Source organism: Ranitomeya imitator, chromosome 1 (assembly GCF_032444005.1).
Source record: "Ranitomeya imitator isolate aRanImi1 chromosome 1, aRanImi1.pri, whole genome shotgun sequence".
In the NCBI taxonomy this organism is placed as follows: Eukaryota; Metazoa; Chordata; class Amphibia; order Anura; family Dendrobatidae; genus Ranitomeya; species Ranitomeya imitator.
The window spans coordinates 695,500-718,294 of record NC_091282.1 but is presented as its reverse complement, the minus strand read 5'-3'; the positions used below and the strand labels follow the sequence as shown (position 1 = coordinate 718,294).

The 22,795-nt window shown below is 45.6% G+C and overlaps 1 pseudogene; it reads left to right on the top strand.

Annotated features, from left to right (window-relative positions):
- The window catches only part of LOC138657556 (zinc finger protein 271-like), a 111,721-nt pseudogene that overhangs the window by 83,530 nt on the left and 5,396 nt on the right, over nucleotides 1-22,795 (top strand).

Below are 22,795 nucleotides of genomic sequence, written 5' to 3'. Positions count from 1 at the left end.
GCCCTGAATCTGATGGATTTGGATTATGCTAAACGTTGTGGATTTTTCTTGGAGCCTTTGCGGTGTCCTATTCCGTTGAGAGGAATTGATGCTACACCTTTGGCCAAGATTAAGCCTCAGTACTGGGCCCAGCTGACCATGTGCATGGCTCCTGCACATCAGGAAGTTATTCGCTTTCTGGTACTGCATAATTTGCATGATGTGGTCGTGTTGGGGTTGCCATGGCTACAAACCCATAATCCAGTATTGGATTGGAACTCTATGTCGGTAACTAGCTGGGGTTGTCAGGGGGTACATGGTGATGTTCCATTTTTGTCTATTTCGTCATCCATTCCTTCTGACATCCCAGAGTTCTTGTCGGACTTTCAGGATGTATTTGAAGAGTCCAAGTCCGATGCTCTACCTCCGCATAGGAATTGTGATTGTGCTATCGATTTGATTCCTGGTAGTAAATTCCCTAAGGGTCGTTTATTTAATTTGTCCGTACCTGAACACACCGCTATGCGCAGTTATGTGAAGGAGTCCCTGGAGAAGGGACATATTCGCCCATCGTCGTCACCATTGGGAGCAGGGTTCTTTTTTGTAGCCAAGAAGGATGGTTCGCTAAGACCGTGTATTGATTACCGCCTTCTTAATAAGATCACTGTTAAGTTTCAGTATCCCTTGCCATTGATTTCTGACTTGTTTGCTCGGATTAAGGGGGCTAGTTGGTTTACTAAGATTGATCTTCGTGGTGCGTATAATCTGGTGAGAATCAGGCAGGGAGATGAATGGAAAACGGCATTTAATACGCCCGAGGGTCATTTTGAGTATCTGGTGATGCCGTTCGGACTTGCCAATGCTCCATCTGTTTTTCAGTCTTTTATGCATGACATTTTCCGTGAGTATCTGGATAAATTCTTGATTGTTTACTTGGATGACATTTTGATCTTCTCAGATGATTGGGAGTCTCATGTGAAGCAAGTCAGAATGGTTTTCCAGGTACTGCGTGCTAATTCCTTGTTCGTGAAGGGATCAAAGTGTCTCTTCGGTGTGCAGAAAGTTTCATTTTTGGGGTTCATCTTTTCCCCTTCTACTATCGAGATGGATCCGGTTAAGGTTCAGGCCATCCAGGATTGGACTCAGCCGACATCTCTAAAAAGTCTGCAGAAATTCCTGGGCTTTGCTAATTTTTATCGTCGCTTCATCTGTAATTTTTCTAGCATTGCCAGACCATTGACCGATTTGACCAAGAAGGGTGCTGATTTGGTTAATTGGTCTTCTGCTGCCGTGGAAGCTTTTCAGGAGTTGAAGCGTCGTTTTTGCTGTGCCCCTGTGTTGTGTCAACCTGATGTTTCTCTTCCGTTCCAGGTCGAGGTTGATGCTTCTGAGATTGGTGCAGGGGCGGTTTTGTCACAGAGAGGTTCTGGTTGCTCAGTGTTCAAACCATGTGCTTTCTTTTCCAGGAAATTTTCTGCTGCTGAGCGTAATTATGATGTGGGCAACCGAGAGTTGCTGGCCATGAAGTGGGCATTCGAGGAGTGGCGTCATTGGCTTGAGGGTGCTAGGCATCGCGTGGTGGTTTTGACTGATCATAAGAACCTTACTTATCTTGAGTCTGCCAAGCGCTTGAATCCTAGACAGGCCCGTTGGTCGTTATTTTTTGCTCGTTTTGATTTTGTGATTTCATACCTTCCGGGCTCTAAAAATGTGAAGGCGGATGCTCTGTCTAGGAGTTTTGTGCCCGACTCTCCGGGGTTATCTGAGCCGGCGAGTATCCTCAAGGAAGGAGTCATTGTGTCTGCCATCTCCCCTGATTTGCGGAGAGTGTTGCAGAAATTTCAGGCTAATAAACCTGATCGTTGTCCGGCCGAGAAACTGTTCGTCCCTGATAGGTGGACTAGTAAAGTTATCTCTGAACTTCATTGTTCGGTGCTGGCCGGTCATCCAGGAATCTTTGGTACCAGGGAGTTGGTTGCTAGATCCTTCTGGTGGCCGTCTCTGTCTCGGGATGTGCGTGCTTTTGTGCAGTCCTGTGGAATTTGTGCTAGGGCTAAGCCCTGCTGTTCACGTGCCAGTGGGTTGCTTTTGCCCTTGCCGGTCCCGAAGAGGCCTTGGACACATATTTCGATGGATTTCATTTCTGACCTTCCCGTTTCTCAAAAAATGTCGGTCATTTGGGTGGTCTGTGATCGCTTTTCTAAAATGGTCCATCTGGTGCCCTTGGTTAAATTGCCTTCCTCCTCTGATTTGGTGCCTTTGTTCTTCCAGCATGTGGTTCGTTTACATGGCATTCCTGAGAATATTGTTTCTGACAGAGGTTCCCAGTTTGTCTCGAGGTTCTGGCGAGCCTTTTGTGGTAGGATGGGCATTGACCTATCTTTCTCCTCGGCCTTCCATCCTCAGACTAATGGCCAGACCGAACGAACCAATCAGACCTTGGAAACATATCTGAGATGTTTTGTTTCCGCTGACCAGGATGATTGGGTGTCATTTTTGCCGTTGGCTGAGTTCGCCCTTAATAATCGGGCCAGCTCGGCTACCTTGGTCTCTCCATTTTTCTGCAATTCTGGGTTCCATCCTCGTTTCTCTTCAGGACAGGTTGAGTCTTCGGACTGTCCTGGTGTGGATTCTGTGGTGGACAGGTTGCAGCAGATCTGGACTCAGGTAGTGGACAATTTGACCTTGTCCCAGGAGAAGGCTCAGCTTTTCGCTAATCGCAGACGCCGTGTGGGACCCCGACTTCGTGTTGGGGATCTGGTTTGGTTATCTTCTCGTCATATTCCTATGAAGGTTTCCTCTCCTAAATTTAAACCTCGTTTTATTGGTCCGTATAGGATTTCTGAGATTCTCAATCCGGTGTCTTTTCGTCTGACCCTCCCAGACTCCTTTTCCATACATAATGTATTCCATAGGTCGTTGTTGAGGAGATACGTGGCACCTATGGTTCCATCTGTGGAGCCTCCTGCCCCTGTTTTGGTGGAGGGGGAATTGGAGTATATTGTGGAGAAGATTTTGGATTCTCGGGTCTCTAGACGGAAACTCCAGTATCTGGTCAAATGGAAGGGTTATGCTCGGGAAGATAATTCCTGGGTTTTTGCCTCTGATGTCCATGCCCCAGATCTTGTTCGTGCCTTTCATGTGGCTCATCCTGGTCGGCCTGGGGGTTCTGGTGAGGGTTCGGTGACCCCTCCTCAAGGGGGGGGTACTGTTGTGAATTCTGTGGCTGAGTTCACTTCTGTGGTCACAAGTGGTATTGCAGTCTCTGGGCTTCCTCCCTCAGGTGTTTTGGTGAGCTCGTTGGCTGCCTTGCTATTTAGCTCCACCTGAGTCTGTCTTCCTTGCTCCTTGTCAATGTTCCAGTGTTGGATCTGAGCTACTGCATCTTTCCTTGGGCCTGCTGCTCTGCTAGATAAGTGCTTCTAGTTTGTTTTCTGTTTTTTCTGTCCAGCTTGCTATTAACTTTTTCTGGAAGCTCTGAGAAGCAAAGGGGTGCACCGCCGTGCTGTTAGTTCGGCACGGTGGGTCTTTTTGCCCCTTTGCGTGGTTTTCGTTTTAGGGTTTTTTGTAGACTGCATAGTTCTCTTTGCTATCCTCGCTCTGTCTAGAATATCGGGCCTCACTTTGCTGAATCTATTTCATTCCTACGTTTGTCTTTTCATCTTGCTAACAGTCATTATATGTGGGGGGCTGCCTATTCCTTTGGGGTATTTCTCTGAGGTAAGTCAGGCTTGTATTTCTATCTTCAGGCTAGTCAGCTCCTCAGGCAGTGCCGAGTTGCATAGGTAGTGATAGGCGCAATCCACTGCTGCTTATAGTTGTGTGAGGATAGATCAGGTACTGCAGTCTACAGAGATTCCACGTCTCAGAGCTCGTCCTATTGTTTTTGGTTATTACCAGATCTCTGTATGTGCGCTGATTACTGCACGCTGTGTTGCCTGATTGCCAGCCATAACACATATATAGACAGATACACGGCAGGTGATGTATTCAGTCTGTGTGTCTCCACAGATGGATCCAGGAGGAGAAATCCACCAGAGAGATGTCCCCGTCCTCTGTATCCCCAGGACTGTCCGGAGGAGAATCACAACATCCCGGAGGATCATCAGGTAGATGACACTGAAGCCTCCACAACATCTGACCATGAAGTGATGGGACCTGAGCTCATCATACACTTTTCTTTTAGGGTGAAGATCTGATTGACATTAAGGTTGAGGTCATAGATGACGCAGAAGAGATGATGGATGTGTGGGCTGATCAGCAGGGTGAGGAGGGGAGACTGTCATGTTCTGTGGTCACCGTCTACTACCCATGATCTCATCATCATATGACACAATCTATTCCATCACTGTGTGTTTCCTACAGATGGATCCAGGAGGAGAAATCCACCAGAGAGATGTCCCGGTCCTCTGTATTCCCCGGACTGTCCGGAGGAGAAACACAACATCCTGGAGGATCATCTGGTAGACGGCGCTGAGCCCTGTACCGGATCTGTATACGGGGGGACATTTTTGATCGAGGTCATAGATGTCACAGATTTTGGTGGTTTCTTGTATTGTGCTGATTGTTACATCTGATCTATCAGGAGGAAGATCCGACTAAGAATAAAGTGAAGGAAGAGACAGAAGAGGAAGCGATGACGAGGGGGGATCAGCCGTGTGTGAGTGACGGGAAGGAGGAGATTCCTGGAGATGTTTCCACAGGTGTGTGATATTAACCGGTGCATGATGATGATGACGATGACCGTTATGTAATAATGACCGCAATGTGTGATATCGTGTGGAGTCTCCGGTGCAGTGAAGCTTTATCTGCTGTCCTCATCTAAGCAGAAGCGTCCGGTGATGGCGCGGCTGCTCCTGTACAGTCCGGCGGTGCACCGATGAATAACAGGGCCGCCTTCACACCTCTTCTTAATGATTTAGGAAGCACAGATTTAGTTTTCCTTTACCTTTGAGAATATTTCTTCCACCCCTTCCATCCGTATTTTTCTTCCACAAGTCCCGTGCTGCCATATAAATGACTGAGCTTGTGTTACAGGTTGTGAATCTCCCCGTCCTATGGATGTCGGTGATGTAGCAGCCTCTGCCTGGTGCTGACGAGTGACATGTCACATGTAGAGTCGTCCTACCTGTCCCCTCTGTTTGTCTACCACTGCCTCCTGCACTAAGGCCGACGTTCTGGTCCCTCTACATCCAAGTCTGCCGCCTGGTGACATGAAGAGACCTGTGGTAAGTCCGGAAGTGCCATGCTATGGAGGTGTGGGTCAGACATATGGATGTCATCCCTCTGCCACTATGGAGGCCATCTTGGCTGTAGGAGAACCAGAACACCGGTCTCAGTCGGAGGACACCAGGTAGGTGACAGTACATGACAAATGTTTAGTCCCTCCTCTGTGCCGGGGTGGAGAATTGCTTCATCATAAAAGGGATTATGAGCTTGTATCTACAAACAGATGTGATATATTCGGCCCCTTAGCCCCCCCAGCGTATAATATCCGGCCCCGTAGCCCCCCAGCGTATAATATCCAGCCCCATAGCCCCCAGCGTATAATATCCAGCCCCATAGCCCCCCAGCATATAATATCCAGCCCCATAGCCCCCCAGCGTATAATATCCGACCCCATAGCCCCCCAGCGTATAATATCCGGCCCCATAGCCCCCCAGCGTATAATATCCAGCCCCATAGCCCCCCAGCGTATAATATCCGGCCCCATAGCCCCCCCAGCGTATAATATCTGGCCCCATAGCCCCCCAGCGTATAATATCCGGCCCCATAGCCCCCCAGCGTCTAATATCCAGCCCCATAGCCCCCCAGCGTATAATATCCAGCCCCATAGCCCCCCAGCGTATAATATCCAGCCCCATAGCCCCCCAGCGTATGATATCCAGCCCCATAGCCCCCCCAGCGTATAATATCCGGCCCCATAGCCCCCCAGCGTATAATATCCAGCCCCATAGCCCCCCAGCGTATAATATCCAGCCCCATAGCCCCCCAGCGTATAATATCCAGCCCCATAGCCCCCCCAGCGTATAATATCCAGCCCCATAGCCCCCCCAGCGTATAATATCCAGCCCCATAGCCCCTCAGCGTATAATATCCAGCCCCATAGCCCCCCAGCGTATAATATCCAGCCCTATAGCCCCCCAGCGTATAATATCCAGCCCCATAACCCCCCAGCGTATAATATCCAGCCCCATAGCCCCCCCAGCGTATAATATCCAGCCCCATAGCCCCCCAGCGTATAATATCCGGCCCCATAGCCCCCCAGCGTATAATATCATATCCGGCCCCATAGCCCCCCAGCGTATAATATCCGGCCCTGTTGCCCCCACCCTAGTATATAACATGCGGTTCCTCCCCACATATGGGTTCACACAGGAACTGTTGGGTAAACAGAGCCTGGAAGGGCGTAATTAGGGGCAGGGCCGTATTTGCCACTAGGCACTCGAGGGCACGTGCCTAGGGCGGTGACGATGCGGGGGGGCGGCACCAGAGCAAAGGTTTTTTTTTTTTTTAAATTTTTTTTTTTTTTTTATAGTCCGGGTCCCGCCCACCGAAAAGCAACCCTCCCTCCCTCCCTCCGACCAGACCTCCCTCCCTCCGACCAGACCTCCCTCCGACCAGACATCCCTCCATCCCACTAGCCCTCCGTCCCTCCCTCCAACCAGCCCTCCCTCCTACCTACATCTTCTGGCTGCTGCGGGGCTCTCGGATCCTGCATTGTCACGTGAACGGCACAGGTTGCTGGAAGAGGAACACGTCACACTGCAGGCCCCGCCCCCTCCTCGCTGTGGCGCCAAGTTCAGTTCCTGCCTAAGTGACGGAGTAGCTGCGGGGGAGCATGGTGCGGATTGTTGGGTCCAGGTCAGTTGTACAGTGCTTGGTGAGGAACTACTAGTCCCAGCATGTCCGGCAGCTTCAGCGCTAGCAGGAGAGGCTGGGCTCACTCTGTGCAGACTACACAAGATTATGCTGAGAGGGGCCCTGTCCCTCACCTCTTAGTGTTGATGCTGCGGTCTGCTGGGAGGGAAGGAGCATCTGATCACATCACTGATTCCCTCTGCTGCTGCCTGTGCTGTGCCATGAGGATAAGAACAGAGGGGGAGGTGCTGAGAGGGACATTAACCATGTCCTGATCACTATAAGGGGGCCTCTGCAATGTGTGTCCGCCCCTCTAAACGTTCCAGCATCACAGCATGTCTTGTTTTTCTGATTCCGGAGCTGCTTTAGAACCATAAGCATTCCAGCATTCCCAGTCTTTGTCTAAGGGGGACTTGTCCCTTCGCGCTCTGCCTTTTTATTCTGTAGCTGCAGGATAACTACAAGTTACAACCTGTCCTGTCATTCTAATTATGGAGATGTTGTAGGACTGCAAATCCCAGCATGCCCTGTGGTTGATTCACTAGGGACTTTTCTGGCGGTGTCTTTTTCTTTTAACCCCTAAACAACTGTAGGATTAGTAATGGATAGGTGTCTTATTGACGCCTCTCCATTACTAAAGCCACTTTCACACATCCGTTTTTCTGTTTCAGGCACAATCTGGCGAGCTTTGAAAAAAACGGATCCGTTTTTTTCTCAGAGTTGCATTAGCGCCAGATGTCTGTATGTGTGTCACTGACGTGTGTATATATATATATATAATTTACTAGATGGTGGCCCGATTCTAACGCATCGGGTATTCTAGAATATGCATATCCACGTAGTATATTGCCCAGCCACGTAGTATATTGCCCAGTCACGTAGTATATTGCCCAGACACGTAGTATATTGCCCAGTCACGTAGTATATTGCCCAGTCACGTAGTATATTGCCCAGACACGTAGTATATTGCCCAGTCACGTAGTATATTGCCCAGTCACGTAGTATATTGCCCAGTCACGTAGTATATTGGCCAGACACGTAGTATATTGGCCAGACACGTAGTATATTGGCCAGACACGTAGTATATTGGCCAGACACGTAGTATATTGGCCAGACACGTAGTATATTGGCCAGACACGTAGTATATTGGCCAGACACGTAGTATATTGCCCAGCCCACGTAGTATATTGCCCAGTCACGTAGTATATTGCCCAGTCACGTAATATATTGCCCAGTCACGTAGTATATTGCCCAGTCACGTAGTATATTGGCCAGAGACGTAGTATATTGCCCAGTCACGTAGTATATTGCCCAGACACGTAGTATATTGCCCAGCCACGTAGTATATTGCCCAGTCACGTAGTATATTGCCCAGTCACGTAGTATATTGGCCAGACATGTAGTATATTGGCCAGACACGTAGTATATTGCCCAGTCACGTAGTATATTGCCCAGACACGTAGTATATTGCCCAGTCACGTAGTATATTGCCCAGTCACGTAGTATATTGCCCAGTCACGTAGTATATTGGCCAGACATGTAGTATATTGGCCAGACACGTAGTATATTGCCCAGTCACGTAGTATATTGCCCAGTCACGTAGTATATTGCCCAGCCCACGTAGTATATTTCCCAGTCACGTAGTATATTTCCCAGTCACGTAGTATATTGCCCAGTCACGTAGTATATTGCCCAGTCACATAGTATATTGCCCAGTCACGTAGTATATTGCCCAGTCACGTAGTATATTGCCCAGCCACGTAGTATATTGGCCAGACACGTAGTATATTGGCCAGACACGTAGTATATTGGCCAGACACGTAGTATATTGGCCAGACACGTAGTATATTGGCCAGACACGTAGTATATTGGCCAGACACGTAGTATATTGGCCAGACACGTAGTATATTGCCCAGCCCACGTAGTATATTGCCCAGTCACGTAGTATATTGCCCAGTCACGTAATATATTGCCCAGTCACGTAGTATATTGCCCAGTCACGTAGTATATTGGCCAGAGACGTAGTATATTGCCCAGTCACGTAGTATATTGCCCAGACACGTAGTATATTGCCCAGCCACGTAGTATATTGCCCAGTCACGTAGTATATTGCCCAGTCACGTAGTATATTGGCCAGACATGTAGTATATTGGCCAGAGACGTAGTATATTGCCCAGTCACGTAGTATATTGCCCAGACACGTAGTATATTGCCCAGTCACGTAGTATATTGCCCAGTCACGTAGTATATTGCCCAGTCACGTAGTATATTGGCCAGACATGTAGTATATTGGCCAGACACGTAGTATATTGCCCAGTCACGTAGTATATTGCCCAGTCACGTAGTATATTGCCCAGCCCACGTAGTATATTTCCCAGTCACGTAGTATATTTCCCAGTCACGTAGTATATTGCCCAGTCACGTAGTATATTGCCCAGTCACATAGTATATTGCCCAGTCACGTAGTATATTGCCCAGTCACGTAGTATATTGCCCAGCCACGTAGTATATTGGCCAGACACGTAGTATATTGCCCAGCCACGTATGTCACAGGTTAAAAAATAAACATACTCCCCTTCGGATCCGAGGGCCCATTGTAGTTGTAACATACTCCCCTTCGGATCTGACGCAGGCGATGAGCGCGCGGCTGCCGCCATCTTCCGTTCCCAGGATTCATTGCGAAATTACCCAGATAACTTAGCAGTCTCGCGAGGCCGCTAAGTCTTCTGATTAATTTCGCAATGCATCGCTGGGAACGGAAGATGGCCGCCGTCGCGAGCGGCTCTGCGGACAACGGAGGGTGAGTATAGCAGGTTTTTTGTTTTTTTTTATTATTTTTAACATTAGATTTTTTACTATTGATGCCGCATAGGCAGCATCAATAGTAAAAAGGTGAGGACACACAGGGTTAATAGCGGCAATAACGGAGTGCGTTACCCGCGGCATAAGGCGGTCCGTTACTGCCGGCATTAACCCTGTGTTAGCGGTGACTGGAGGGGAGTATGCGGGTGCCGGGCAGTGACTGCAGGAAGTAAGGAGCGGCCATTTTCTTCCGGACTGTGCCCGTCGCTGATTGGTCGTGGCTTTTTTCCGCGACCAATCAGCGACTTGGATTTCCTTGACAGACAGAGGCTGTGACCAATGAATATCCGTGACAGAAGGACAGACGGAAGTGACCCTTAGACAATTATATAGTGTGTATATATATATATATATATATATATATATATATATATATATATATATATATATATATATATATACACTATGTATATATACCTATTTTATCTTTTCTATTCTAACCTGTCAGTGTGATTTTACTGTACACCGCACATAATTTGCCGGCTTTTCAAAGGATGCCGGTGCACAAAAATCAGACAGCACTCGCATGGTGCGAGTGCTGTGCGATTTTTATTTTTTTTTCTTCTCGCACCCATTGACTTGCATTGGCGAGTCTCGGCTGATATACGGGTGAAATCACTCGCGCGGCTAATACGGCCGAGAAAAACAAACGATGATGGGAGTTGCCCCATAGATTAATACTGGTCCCAGTGTTATGCGTTTATTTTTTTTCTCGCATAGCACTTGTCCGTATTCCTCGCTAATGTAACTCCAGCCTTATTCATACTCACCAATGGGGGAGGCCGCACTAATAGTGCCTAGGGCAGCAGAAACTCTAAATACGGCCCTGATTAGGGGGTGATATGTGCAAAATAGGACAGATTTAAAAATGCTTTATACTGGCAAAATTAAAAAAAAAATAAAACATTGTGATTTTGGGAACATCCCTTTAAATGTATATTGGGTCTATGAAAAAAAACCCTACTCATCTGATCAGTCCAAGCGAGTTACATTGGCCGTGTGCCGTCTGTTACTCAGCGACTATTAACCCTTTACACGACCATTTACAGTTTCCTGCTCCAGAACGGTAATCGCTGCCGAAAACAACTGCGAATAAATCCAAAGAAAAAAATAACGAAAAAGATACAAAAATACAAACTTAACCCCTGAGTGACTGAGCTAGTTTCTCTATCGCTTCATTGGAGGACACCGGAAGCCATGGGGGTCTGCTGCTGACACTAGGCAATAAACAGCGATCTCCTCCTCAGTAGTGTACAGCAGCTGACCAGTTTAGCTTAGGCCGCTTTCACACTTGCGTCAGTACGTGTCCGTCGCTATGCGTTGGGCCGACGTACTGACGCACGTTGTGAAATTTGTGTACGACGTGGGCAGCGGATGCAGTTTTTCAACGCATCCGCTGCCCATTCTGAAGTTCGGGGAGAATGGGGCAGAGTTCCGGCCGCGCATGCGCGGTAGAAAATGGCGGATGCGACGGACAAAAAAAGTTCACTTTTTTGTGCCGCTGTCCGCCAAAACACGACACGACTAATATAAGTCTATGGGTAAAAAACGCATCCTGCGAGCACATTTGCAGGATCCGTTTTTTTCCAAAAACGACGGATTGCTAAAAACGCAAAGTGTGAAAGTAGCCTTAGGCTGGTTTCACATTTGCGTTTTTTGCCGCTGCGTTTTAACGCATATAAACGCATGCGTTTTTTTCCCTATATTTAACATTAAAAACGCATGCTTTTTTTTGTATGCGTTTTGCCGCGTTTGACGATGCATGCGTCGTTTCTATGCTTGCGTTTTGTTGCGGAAATGCAACATGTAGTAATTTCTAGAGGCGTTTTTTGCCGCAAAAAAACGTATTGCTGTCTATGTAAACGCATGCGTTTTTAAGCACATGCGTTTGGTTGCGTTTTTTAACGCATGCGTTTCCATAGAGAAAAAACTAGTCTACACACTGATAAGCCACCCCCCCACCATCAAGGTGATAAAGGGATCCAAACCCTAACCCTAGCCCTCACCCCCCACCATTAAGGTGATAAAGGGATCCAAACCCTACCCCTAACCCTAGCCCTATCCCCACACCATCATGGTGATAAAGGGATCCAAACCCTAACCCTAGCCCTATCCCCACACCATCAAGGTGATAAAGGGATCCAAACCCTAACCCTAACCCCCCACCATCAAGGTGATAAAGGGATCCAAGCCCTACCCCTAACCCTAACCCCCCACCATCAAGGTGATAAAGGGATCCAAACCCTAACCCCCCCACCATCAAGGTGATAAAGGGATCCAAACCCTACCCTTAACCCTAGCCCTAACCCCCCACCATCAAGGTGATAAAGGGATCCTAACCCTACCCCTAACCCTAACCCCCCACCATCAAGGTGATAAAGGAATCCAAACCCTAACCCCCCACCATCAAGGTGATAAAGGAATCCAAACCCTATCCTCCCACCAACAAGGTGATAAAGGGATCCAAACCCTACCCTTAACCCTAGCCCTAACCCCCCACCATCAAGGTAATAAAGGGATCCTAAACCTAACCCCCCACCATCAAGGTGATAAAGGGATCCAAACCCTAACCCCCCACCATCAAGGTGATAAAGGGATCCAAACCCTAACCCCCCACCATCAAGGTGATAAAGGGATCCAAACCCTGACCCCCCACCATCAAGGTGATAATGGGATCCTAACCCTAACCCCCCACCATCAAGGTGATAAAGGGATCCAAACCCTAACCCCCCACCATCAAGGTGATAAAGGGATCCAAACCCTAACCCCCCACCATCAAGGTGATAAAGGGATCCAAACCCTAACCCTCCACCATCAAGGTGATAAAGGGATCCAAACCCTAACCCTAGCCCTAACCCCCCACCATCAAGGTGATAAAGGGATCCTAACCCTAGCCCTAACCCCCCACCATCAAGGTGATAAAGGGATCCTAACCCTAGCCCTAACCCCCCACCATCAAGGTGATAAAGGGATCCTAACCCTAGCCCTATCCCCCCACCATCAAGGTGATAAAGGGATCCAAACCCTAACCCTAGGGACCCTAACCCTTACCCTAGCTATTTCTATTTATAGTGGGTTTTCTAGTTGATTTTTATGATTGGCAGCTTTCACACACTTCTCATCATGCGTTTCAAAAACGCAAACGCATGTAAACGCGTTAAAACGAGGCTTTTTTTACCACATGCAAAAACGCATGCGTCTAAAAAACGCAGCGTTTGTACGCGTTTATATGCGTTTTTTTCACCACCAGCGTTTGCGTTTTAAACAAAAATTTGGGCAACAAAATTAATAAAGGGGATGGGAGAACTACAATACCCAGATAGATTAGCGAAATTAGGATTATTTAGTCTAGAAAAAAGACGACTGAGGGGCGATCTAATAACCATGTATAAGTATATAAGGGGACAATACAAATATCTCGCTGAGGATCTGTTTATACCAAGGAAGGTGACGGGCACAAGGGGGCATTCTTTGCGTCTGGAGGAGAGAAGGTTTTTCCACCAACATAGAAGAGGATTCTTTACTGTTAGGGCAGTGAGAATCTGGAATTGCTTGCCTGAGGAGGTGGTGATGGCGAACTCAGTCGAGGGGTTCAAGAGAGGCCTGGATGTCTTCCTGGAGCAGAACAATATTGTATCATACAATTATTAGGTTCTGTAGAAGGACGTAGATCTGGGTATTTATTATGATGGAATATAGGCTGAACTGGATGGACAAATGTCTTTTTTCGGCCTTACTAACTATGTTACTATGTTACTATGTTTTTAAACGCAAATGTGAAACTAGCCTAAGTGTCAGAAGGACGCGGACACGGGTTTTTCAGTAGACCCATATGTACACCGGTTTTTGGCATCTTTCAATAATTTTTTACGTTTTTTCTTTTTCTGAAGGATTTTTCTTAACCTTTTGTAGGGAAATAGTGTGAATATTCCCTCTGTTATCCCACGTAGAGACAAAGTGTACGGCGTGGACTGTCAATCCAGCAGGACCCTAACCTTTAACACACGAGATGTGTTCATGTGATCCGGAAAATGGTCCTCGCCCCCCAGCACTGCCAGCTCGCTCTCCAGAGCCAGACTGTATCGGGTGGTATAGAGGTACAGTGGTACAGAGGTTGGCGTCAGCTTCGACCTTTCCATGATAAGACATCGGAGGAATCCGCTAAAGGGATGGAGAGGTGATTCTTCTCCCGCAGGTCCACTCTCTCCAGTGTGTGTCGTTATCCATCGGGAAAATTGTGAGACCCAGGAAACCACTGGTTTCTGAAATTAGAGGAGGAGGAGAGTGGATTAATACCTATATTGTGTGGGATTTTTGTATGGCGAATTTATGTTCAGTTGTGCACCCATTTTTTTTGGGGGGGGGGGCGAATAGAAGGTATCACATTGGGCATTAGGCTTTTGAATTAAGGAAACAGAAAGGAGCTAATTATCTAATAGTACCTTGTCATGTGATATCTGACTGTGCACCCATTTGATTGGTGTTCCATTAGTATATTGAAGACCATATAAATATTATAGGCGCTGTGTAATAGCGATACGGATCAGATTTTCTTTGTCTAAATTGTAGCCCCAAAGATGACTATTAATGTGATTGCTCTGGCCATATCATCTTTGTTGGGGTATTAATGTGACTACACATCTTGTCTGCATCCTTCCTGGAACATACAGCAATAACTACGAGATATTTATATCTTGGATGGTCCCTTTAATTGTTTTTGTATGTGTGTGTTTTTTTTGTCTATATTATAGTGTGTAGGATGTTCAGGGTGCATTAGGGTCCGTAGCGCATTCAGCGGGGGTGCCATCACGTCTTCCACTAGGGTGCCATCCTCCGCTGGCAGGTAGGGTGAACTTTAGGGCTCATCTAGGGAGACATTAGTCCTAGGTTTTTCTTTTTTTCCCCTATTGACCCTCCATTTTTTCACCTTTATAACATAATCAAGTATTTTTGACCCTTTTAAATACATTAATGAAGGTTAATTTTTAGAGGTCGATTTGTGCCAATGTCGCCATTTTATAAATGTTATTCACTTTACCTATTGTGATAATGTTATGGCATGTAGTTGTGTTCCTTATTACCTGTACTTTCACTGACAAGGGTCTTCATTTTGAGCTCCATCAAATTTCAAAATCCCTTTTGTGAATTTTATCTTTCATCTTTATAGGAAATCCTTGTGATAATAGCAGTTTGTCACTAAATTGTAAAAAAGAAGATATCAGGAAGCACTCTTATGGAGAATACCTCATTACCCTTCATGGACCTCCTGGACTTCACAGTACTTCACTTTCTTATAATCCTCCTAATGATGAGGAACCCTCTCCTGAGCAATCTCGTATTGTTACCACAATTCCAGGTGACAAAGTGGATACAAGATTTCAGTGTCACAAGAAATTTACTAAAAGCTCAGATTATCTAACTCAAAGGAAACATGAAGGAGAGAAGCCATACTCCTGTTCAGAATGTGGGAAATGCTTTCCAAGTAAATCAAAATGTGTTCTACATGAGAGAATTCACACAGGAGAAAAGCCATTTTCATGTTCAGAATGTGGGAAATCCTTCAAACGTAACAGTAGTCTTATTATACATCAGAGAATTCACACAGGAGAAAGGCCATTTTCATGTTCAGAATGTGAGAAATCCTTCACAGAAAAAGGGACTCTTATTAAACATCAGAGAATTCACACAGGAGAAAGGCCATTTTCATGTTCAGAATGCGGAAAATCCTTCAAACGTAACAGTAGTCTTATTATACATCAGAGAATTCACACAGGAGAAAGGCCATTTTCATGTTCAGAATGTGAGAAATCCTTCACACAAAAAGGGACTCTTATTATGCATCAGAGATATCACGCAAGAGAAAAGCCATTTTCATGTTCAGAATGTGGGAAGTCCTTCACGGTTAAAGGGCATCTTATTAGACATCAGAGAATTCATACAGGAGAGAAGTCACATTCATGTTCATAATGTGGGAAATGTTTTATCCAAAAAGCAAATCTTGTAACACATCTAAGAATTCACACAGGGAAGAAACCGTTTTCATGTTTACAATGTGAAAAATGCTTTACAGAGAAATCACAACTTGTTAAACATAGGAGAACTCACACAGGAGATAAGCTATATTCATGTTCAATGTGTGGGAAATCTTCAGTAAATTAAATCTTGTTAGACATGAGTGAAATCATACAGAGAAAAGCTGTATTCATATTCAGAATGTGGGAAATCTTTTTGTCATTTTCTCATCTTTACTATGGACTAGGGAGGCTGTGAGTGATGACTCAACCTCGCAATGGGATCTGATGTATGCTGAACTGTCAGTGTTGTGACTGACAGTCCATTCATCCAATCTGATCCTGGGGCATTCTGGGCTCACAGCATTTTGATCAACAGCCCTGCTGCTCAATCTGGGCTTGCTTCAGGCATTTCCCCAGGTGCCTCTCATCTTTGGTAATTTTCTAGTTATTTAGCTGGCTAGCTGTGAGCAGATCAGTGTCAGCTGTAGCTGAGCTTAGTTTGGTATGTGCTTAGCTCTGTCTGATTGTGTCTTTCTCTGATCTTGTTGCCGGACGTAGGCTTTGTCGTGACTATTCATGTGGATTATCCCTTCTGCTCTTGCCGCTTTCTGACTGCAGGTACCTGACCCCGTACTTGGCCTCTGACTGTCTGTTTTTCTTACTTCCTAGTCTTGACGTACCCTCCTGGTATTTGACCCTGGACTGTTTCCTGACCACGACTTTGTCCTGCAGCTGTTTATCTTGTGCCCTCCTGGTATCTGACCTCAGACCTCCTGTCTACCCTTTCTCTAGGCTTGTCAGTGAGTAGTGACTCAGCGTCACACGTTTATACATAAATCAAATCTTAATATATGATGACGATGGAAGAAAATCTCGGGTCAAGAAGTGTACAATTCGAGGTAGATGAAAAATATATATTTATTATTCATATTAAAACCAAACAATAAACTGGGGTGACTCATGCCAAAGAGAGATGCAAGACAGTACATTGCATAGGCAACAATTCTAACAAACCAAAGCAGAAGAGAAAAGAGGCAGCACTCACCGATCTTCCGAGACAGGTAAATTTATTACAATAAAACCTTCACGGCCGGGGGTGCTGAGATTCTGAGTGCGGCAAGCCTGACGACAGCCGTTTCGCAGGCTGACCCATAGAAGCACCCGTTAGGCGCGAAACGGCCGTCATCAGGCTTGCCGCACTCAGAATCTCAGCACCCCCAGCCGTGAAGGTTTTATTGTGAGTAATAAATTTACCTGTCTCGGAAGATCGGTGAGTGCTGCCTCTTTTCTCTTCTGCTTTGGATTGTTCCATTTGTTTATTCGGCTACAGCACCCGGAATCTAAAGACTAGACCTCCACTGCAGGTGAGCAGTGTCAGCTAATTTATAGAGGCGTTGGTGCGGTCTAAACTGTTTTTGTTTTACTTAAACAATTATAACAAAACCTACACAATTTTAATATCCATATGTCACGAATCACAGGGGGGATATTTTTATCATCCCCACCGCTGACACCAATATGTCATGAACCGGGGTAGTTTGGTTGGCCCCAGTTCTTTTATCAAGGGGATTTATCTATATTCCAGTTCCAATTTGGAACTTGCAGCTCTCTGTTGCCCCTCTTACCCTCAGGTCAGACAGGGTACTGCACCTACGATAATTTGTCTCAAGAAAGGTTGTCTTACTACACTGGCTAATGGGCACACTGCAGCGAGGGCGATATAACTGCTCCCACTTAGGCGGGAACAATAATTATCAACGCTGTTTGTCGCTACCAGTTTTCCCAACGGCTCAGGACACTTTCCGCTGCCACCAGCTCCTGTTCCTGAATTGGTAATGGGTCAGGAGCCAACCCAATTAGTAGCGTAATTTACTTCAGAGGACGTGACCGTACGTTATTGAGCAAGGAGATACAAAGCTAGTAATTTTATATATTTTACTCCAAAAGGTAGGCAGTGTTTACGAACGTATAAAAAGATATTATAAAAGGAGACAAGTATCAGATGTACAGAACGATTACAAATAAAAAGGGATTAAAGTTGAAAAAAACACTTACAGTTCTCTCATATCATTTCAGATCATGGCTGACCATGCGGCTGGGGGGAGGAACAACATCAAAATGCATCAAAGCAGCTTGGAGAGCTGCTGTTAGCTCTTTTCCTGGGCAAAGACTAGTGAAAAATGAGCTCCCCCTCACTTATACCCCCTGGTCGTGACATCACTGAGTTGGCGGAGCTATGGACTCCACTCCTCTTTCCAGAGAGACTCAGAACTTTATTAAAACTCATATTCGTCCTAGCGTGCTCTGGGAACCTCGTAGAGTGACGACGAACGTATTGCATGTCTTCTCACGAGGTTAGCTTCAATTTAAGACTACACCTGGGGTAGCTGGGTGACCCGGATAACCCCTTCATGACCCTGGGTATTTTCGTTTTTCGCTCCCCTCCTTCCCAGACCCATAACTTTTTTTTTATTTTTCTGTCAATATGGCTTATTTTTTTGCAGGGACAAGTTGTACTTTTGAACGACATAATTGCCGCTGCGTTTTAACGCATATAAACGCATGCGTTTTTTTCCCTATATTTAACATTAAAAACGCATGCTTTTTTTTGTATGCGTTTTGCCGCGTTTGACGATGCATGCGTCGTTTCTATGCTTGCGTTTTGTTGCGGAAATGCAACATGTAGTAATTTCTAGAGGCGTTTTTTGCCGCAAAAAAACGTATTGCTGTCTATGTAAACGCATGCGTTTTTAAGCACATGCGTTTGGTTGCGTTTTTTAACGCATGCGTTTCCATAGAGAAAAAACTAGTCTACACACTGATAAGCCACCCCCCCACCATCAAGGTGATAAAGGGATCCAAACCCTAGCCCTAACCCCCCACCATCAAGGTGATAAAGGGATCCTAACCCTAGCCCTATCCCCACACCATCAAGGTGATAAAGGGATCCAAACCCTAACCCCCCACCATCAAGGTGATAAAGGGATCCAAGCCCTACCCCTAACCCCCCACCATCAAGGTGATAAAGGGATCCAAACCCTAACCCCCCCACCATCAAGGTGATAAAGGGATCCAAACCCTACCCTTAACCCTAGCCCTAACCCCCCACCATCAAGGTGATAAAGGGATCCTAACCCCCCACCATCAAGGTGATAAAGGAATCCAAACCCTAACCCCCCACCATCAAGGTGATAAAGGAATCCAAACCCTATCCTCCCACCAACAAGGTGATAAAGGGATCCAAACCCTACCCTTAACCCTAGCCCTAACCCCCCACCATCAAGGTAATAAAGGGATCCTAAACCTAACCCCCCACCATCAAGGTGATAAAGGGATCCTAACCCCCCACCATCAAGGTGATAAAGGGATCCAAACCCTAACCCCCACCATCAAGGTGATAAAGGGATCCAAACCCTGACCCCCCACCATCAAGGTGATAATGGGATCCTAACCCCCCACCATCAAGGTGATAAAGGGATCCAAACCCTAACCCCCCACCATCAAGGTGATAAAGGGATCCAAACCCTAACCCCCCACCATCAAGGTGATAAAGGGATCCAAACCCTAGCCCTAACCCCCCACCATCAAGGTGATAAAGGGATCCTAACCCTAGCCCTAACCCCCCACCATCAAGGTGATAAAGGGATCCTAACCCTAGCCCTAACCCCCCACCATCAAGGTGATAAAGGGATCCTAACCCTAGCCCTATCCCCCCACCATCAAGGTGATAAAGGGATCCAAACCCTAACCCTAGGGACCCTTACCCTAGCTATTCCTATTTATAGTGGGTTTTCTAGTTGATTTTTATGATTGGCAGCTGTCACACACTTCTCATCATGCGTTTCAAAAACGCAAACGCATGTAAACGCGTTAAAACGAGGCTTTTTTTACCATATGCAAAAACGCATGCGTCTAAAAAACGCAGCGTTTGTACGCGTTTATATGCGTTTTTTTCACCACCAGCGTTTGCGTTTTAAACGCTGCGTTTTTAAACGCAAATGTGAAACTAGCCTAAGTGTCAGAAGGACGCGGACACGGGTTTTTCAGTAGACCCATATGTACACCGGTTTTTGGCATCTTTCAATAATTTTTTACGTTTTTTCTTTTTCTGAAGGATTTTTCTTAACCTTTTGTAGGGAAATAGTGTGAATATTCCCTCTGTTATCCCACGTAGAGACAAAGTGTACGGCGTGGACTGTCAATCCAGCAGGACCCTAACCTTTAACACACGAGATGTGTTCATGTGATCCGGTCCTCGCCCCCCACCACTGCCAGCTCGCTCTCCAGAGCCAGACGGCATCGGGTGGTATAGAGGTACAGTGGCCTCAGAGGTTGGCGTCAGCTTCGACCTTTCCATGATAAGACATCGGAGGAATCCGCTAAAGGGATGGAGAGGTGATTCTTCTCCCGCAGGTCCACTCTCTCCAGTGTGTGTCGTTATCCATCGGGAAAATTGTGAGACCCAGGAAACCACTGGTTTCTGAAATTAGAGGAGGAGGAGAGTGGATTAATACCTATATTGTGTGGGATTTTTGTATGGCGAATTTATGTTCAGTTGTGCACCCATTTTTTGGGGGGGGGGCGAATAGAAGGTATCACATTGGGCATTAGGCTTTTGAATTAAGGAAACAGAAAGGAGCTAATTATCTAATAGTACCTTGTCATGTGATATCTGACTGTGCACCCATTTGATTGGTGTTCCATTAGTATATTGAAGACCATATAAATATTATAGGCGCTGTGTAATAGCGATACGGATCAGATTTTCTTTGTCTAAATTGTAGCCCCAAAGATGACTATTAATGTGATTGCTCTGGCCATATCATCTTTGTTGGGGTATTAATGTGACTACACATCTTGTCTGCATCCTTCCTGGAACATACAGCAATAACTACGAGATATTTATATCTTGGATGGTCCCTTTAATTGTTTTTGTATGTGTGTGTTTTTTTTGTCTCTATTATAGTGTGTAGGATGTTCAGGGTGCATTAGGGTCCGTAGCGCATTCAGCAGGGGTGCCATCACGTCTTCCACTAGGGTGCCATCCTCCGCTGGCAGGTAGGGTGAACTTTAGGGCTCATCTAGGGAGACATTAGTCCTAGGTTTTTCTTTTTTTCCCCTATTGACCCTCCATTTTTTCACCTTTATAACATAATCAAGTATTTTTGACCCTTTTAAATACATTAATGAAGGTTAATTTTTAGAGGTCGATTTGTGCCAATGTCGCCATTTTATAAATGTTATTCACTTTACCTATTGTGATAATGTTATGGCATGTAGTTGTCTTCCTTATTACCTGTACTTTCACTGACAAGGGTCTTCATTTTGAGCTCCATCAAATTTCAAAATCCCTTTTGTGAATTTTATCTTTCATCTTTATAGGAAATCCTTGTGATAATAGCAGTTTGTCACTAAATTGTAAAAAAGAAGATATCAGGAAGCACTCTTATGGAGAATACCTCATTACCCTTCATGGACCTCCTGGACTTCACAGTACTTCACTTTCTTATAATCCTCCTAATGATGAGGAACCCTCTCCTGAGCAATCTCGTATTGTTACCACAATTCCAGGTGACAAAGTGGATACAAGATTTCAGTGTCACAAGAAATTTACTAAAAGCTCAGATTATCTAACTCGAAGGAAACATGAAGGAGAGAAGCCATACTCCTGTTCAGAATGTGGGAAATGCTTTCCAAGTAAATCAAAATGTGTTCTACATGAGAGAATTCACACAGGAGAAAAGCCATTTTCATGTTCAGAATGTGGGAAATCCTTCAAACGTAACAGTAGTCTTATTATACATCAGAGAATTCACACAGGAGAAAGGCCATTTTCATGTTCAGAATGTGAGAATACTTCACAGAAAAAGGGACTCTTATTAAACATCAGAGAATTCACACAGGAGAAAGGCCATTTTCATGTTCAGAATGCGGAAAATCCTTCAAACGTAACAGTAGTCTTATTATACATCAGAGAATTCACACAGGAGAAAGGCCATTTTCATGTTCAGAATGTGAGAAATCCTTCACACAAAAAGGGACTCTTATTATGCATCAGAGATATCACGCAAGAGAAAAGCCATTTTCATGTTCAGAATGTGGGAAGTCCTTCGCAGTTAAAGGGCATCTTATTAGACATCAGAGAATTCATACAGGAGAGAAGTCACATTCATGTTCATAATGTGGGAAATGTTTTATCCAAAAAGCAAATCTTGTAACACATCTAAGAATTCACACAGGGAAGAAACCGTTTTCATGTTTACAATGTGAAAAATGCTTTACAGAGAAATCACAACTTGTTAAACATAGGAGAACTCACACAGGAGATAAGCTATATTCATGTTCAATGTGTGGGAAATCTTCAGTAAATCAAATCTTGTTAGACATGAGTGAAATCATACAGAGAAAAGCTGTATTCATATTCAGAATGTGGGAAATCTTTTTGTCATTTTCTCATCTTTACTATGGACTAGGGAGGCTGAGTGATGACTCAACCTCGCAATGGGATCTGATGTATGCTGAACTGTCAGTGTTGTGACTGACAGTCCATTCATCCAATCTGATCCTGGGGCATTCTGGGCTCACAGCATTTTGATCAACAGCCCTGCTGCTCAATCTGGGCTTGCTTCAGGCATTTCCCCAGGTGCCTCTCATCTTTGGTAATTTTCTAGTTATTTAGCTGGCTAGCTGTGAGCAGATCAGTGTCAGCTGTAGCTGAGCTTAGTTTGGTATGTGCTTAGCTCTGATTGTGTCTTTCTCTGATCTTGTTGCCGGACGTAGGCTTTGTCGTGACTATTCATGTGGATTATCCCTTCTGCTCTTGCCGCTTTCTGACTGCAGGTACCTGACCCCGTACTTGGCCTCTGACTGTCTGTTTTTCTTACTTCCTAGTCTTGACGTACCCTCCTGGTATTTGACCCTGGACTGTTTCCTGACCACGACTTTGTCCTGCAGCTGTTTATCTTGTGCCCTCCTGGTATCTGACCTCAGACCTCCTGTCTACCCTTTCTCTAGGCTTGTCAGTGAGTAGTGACTCAGCGTCACACGTTTATACATAAATCAAATCTTAATATATGATG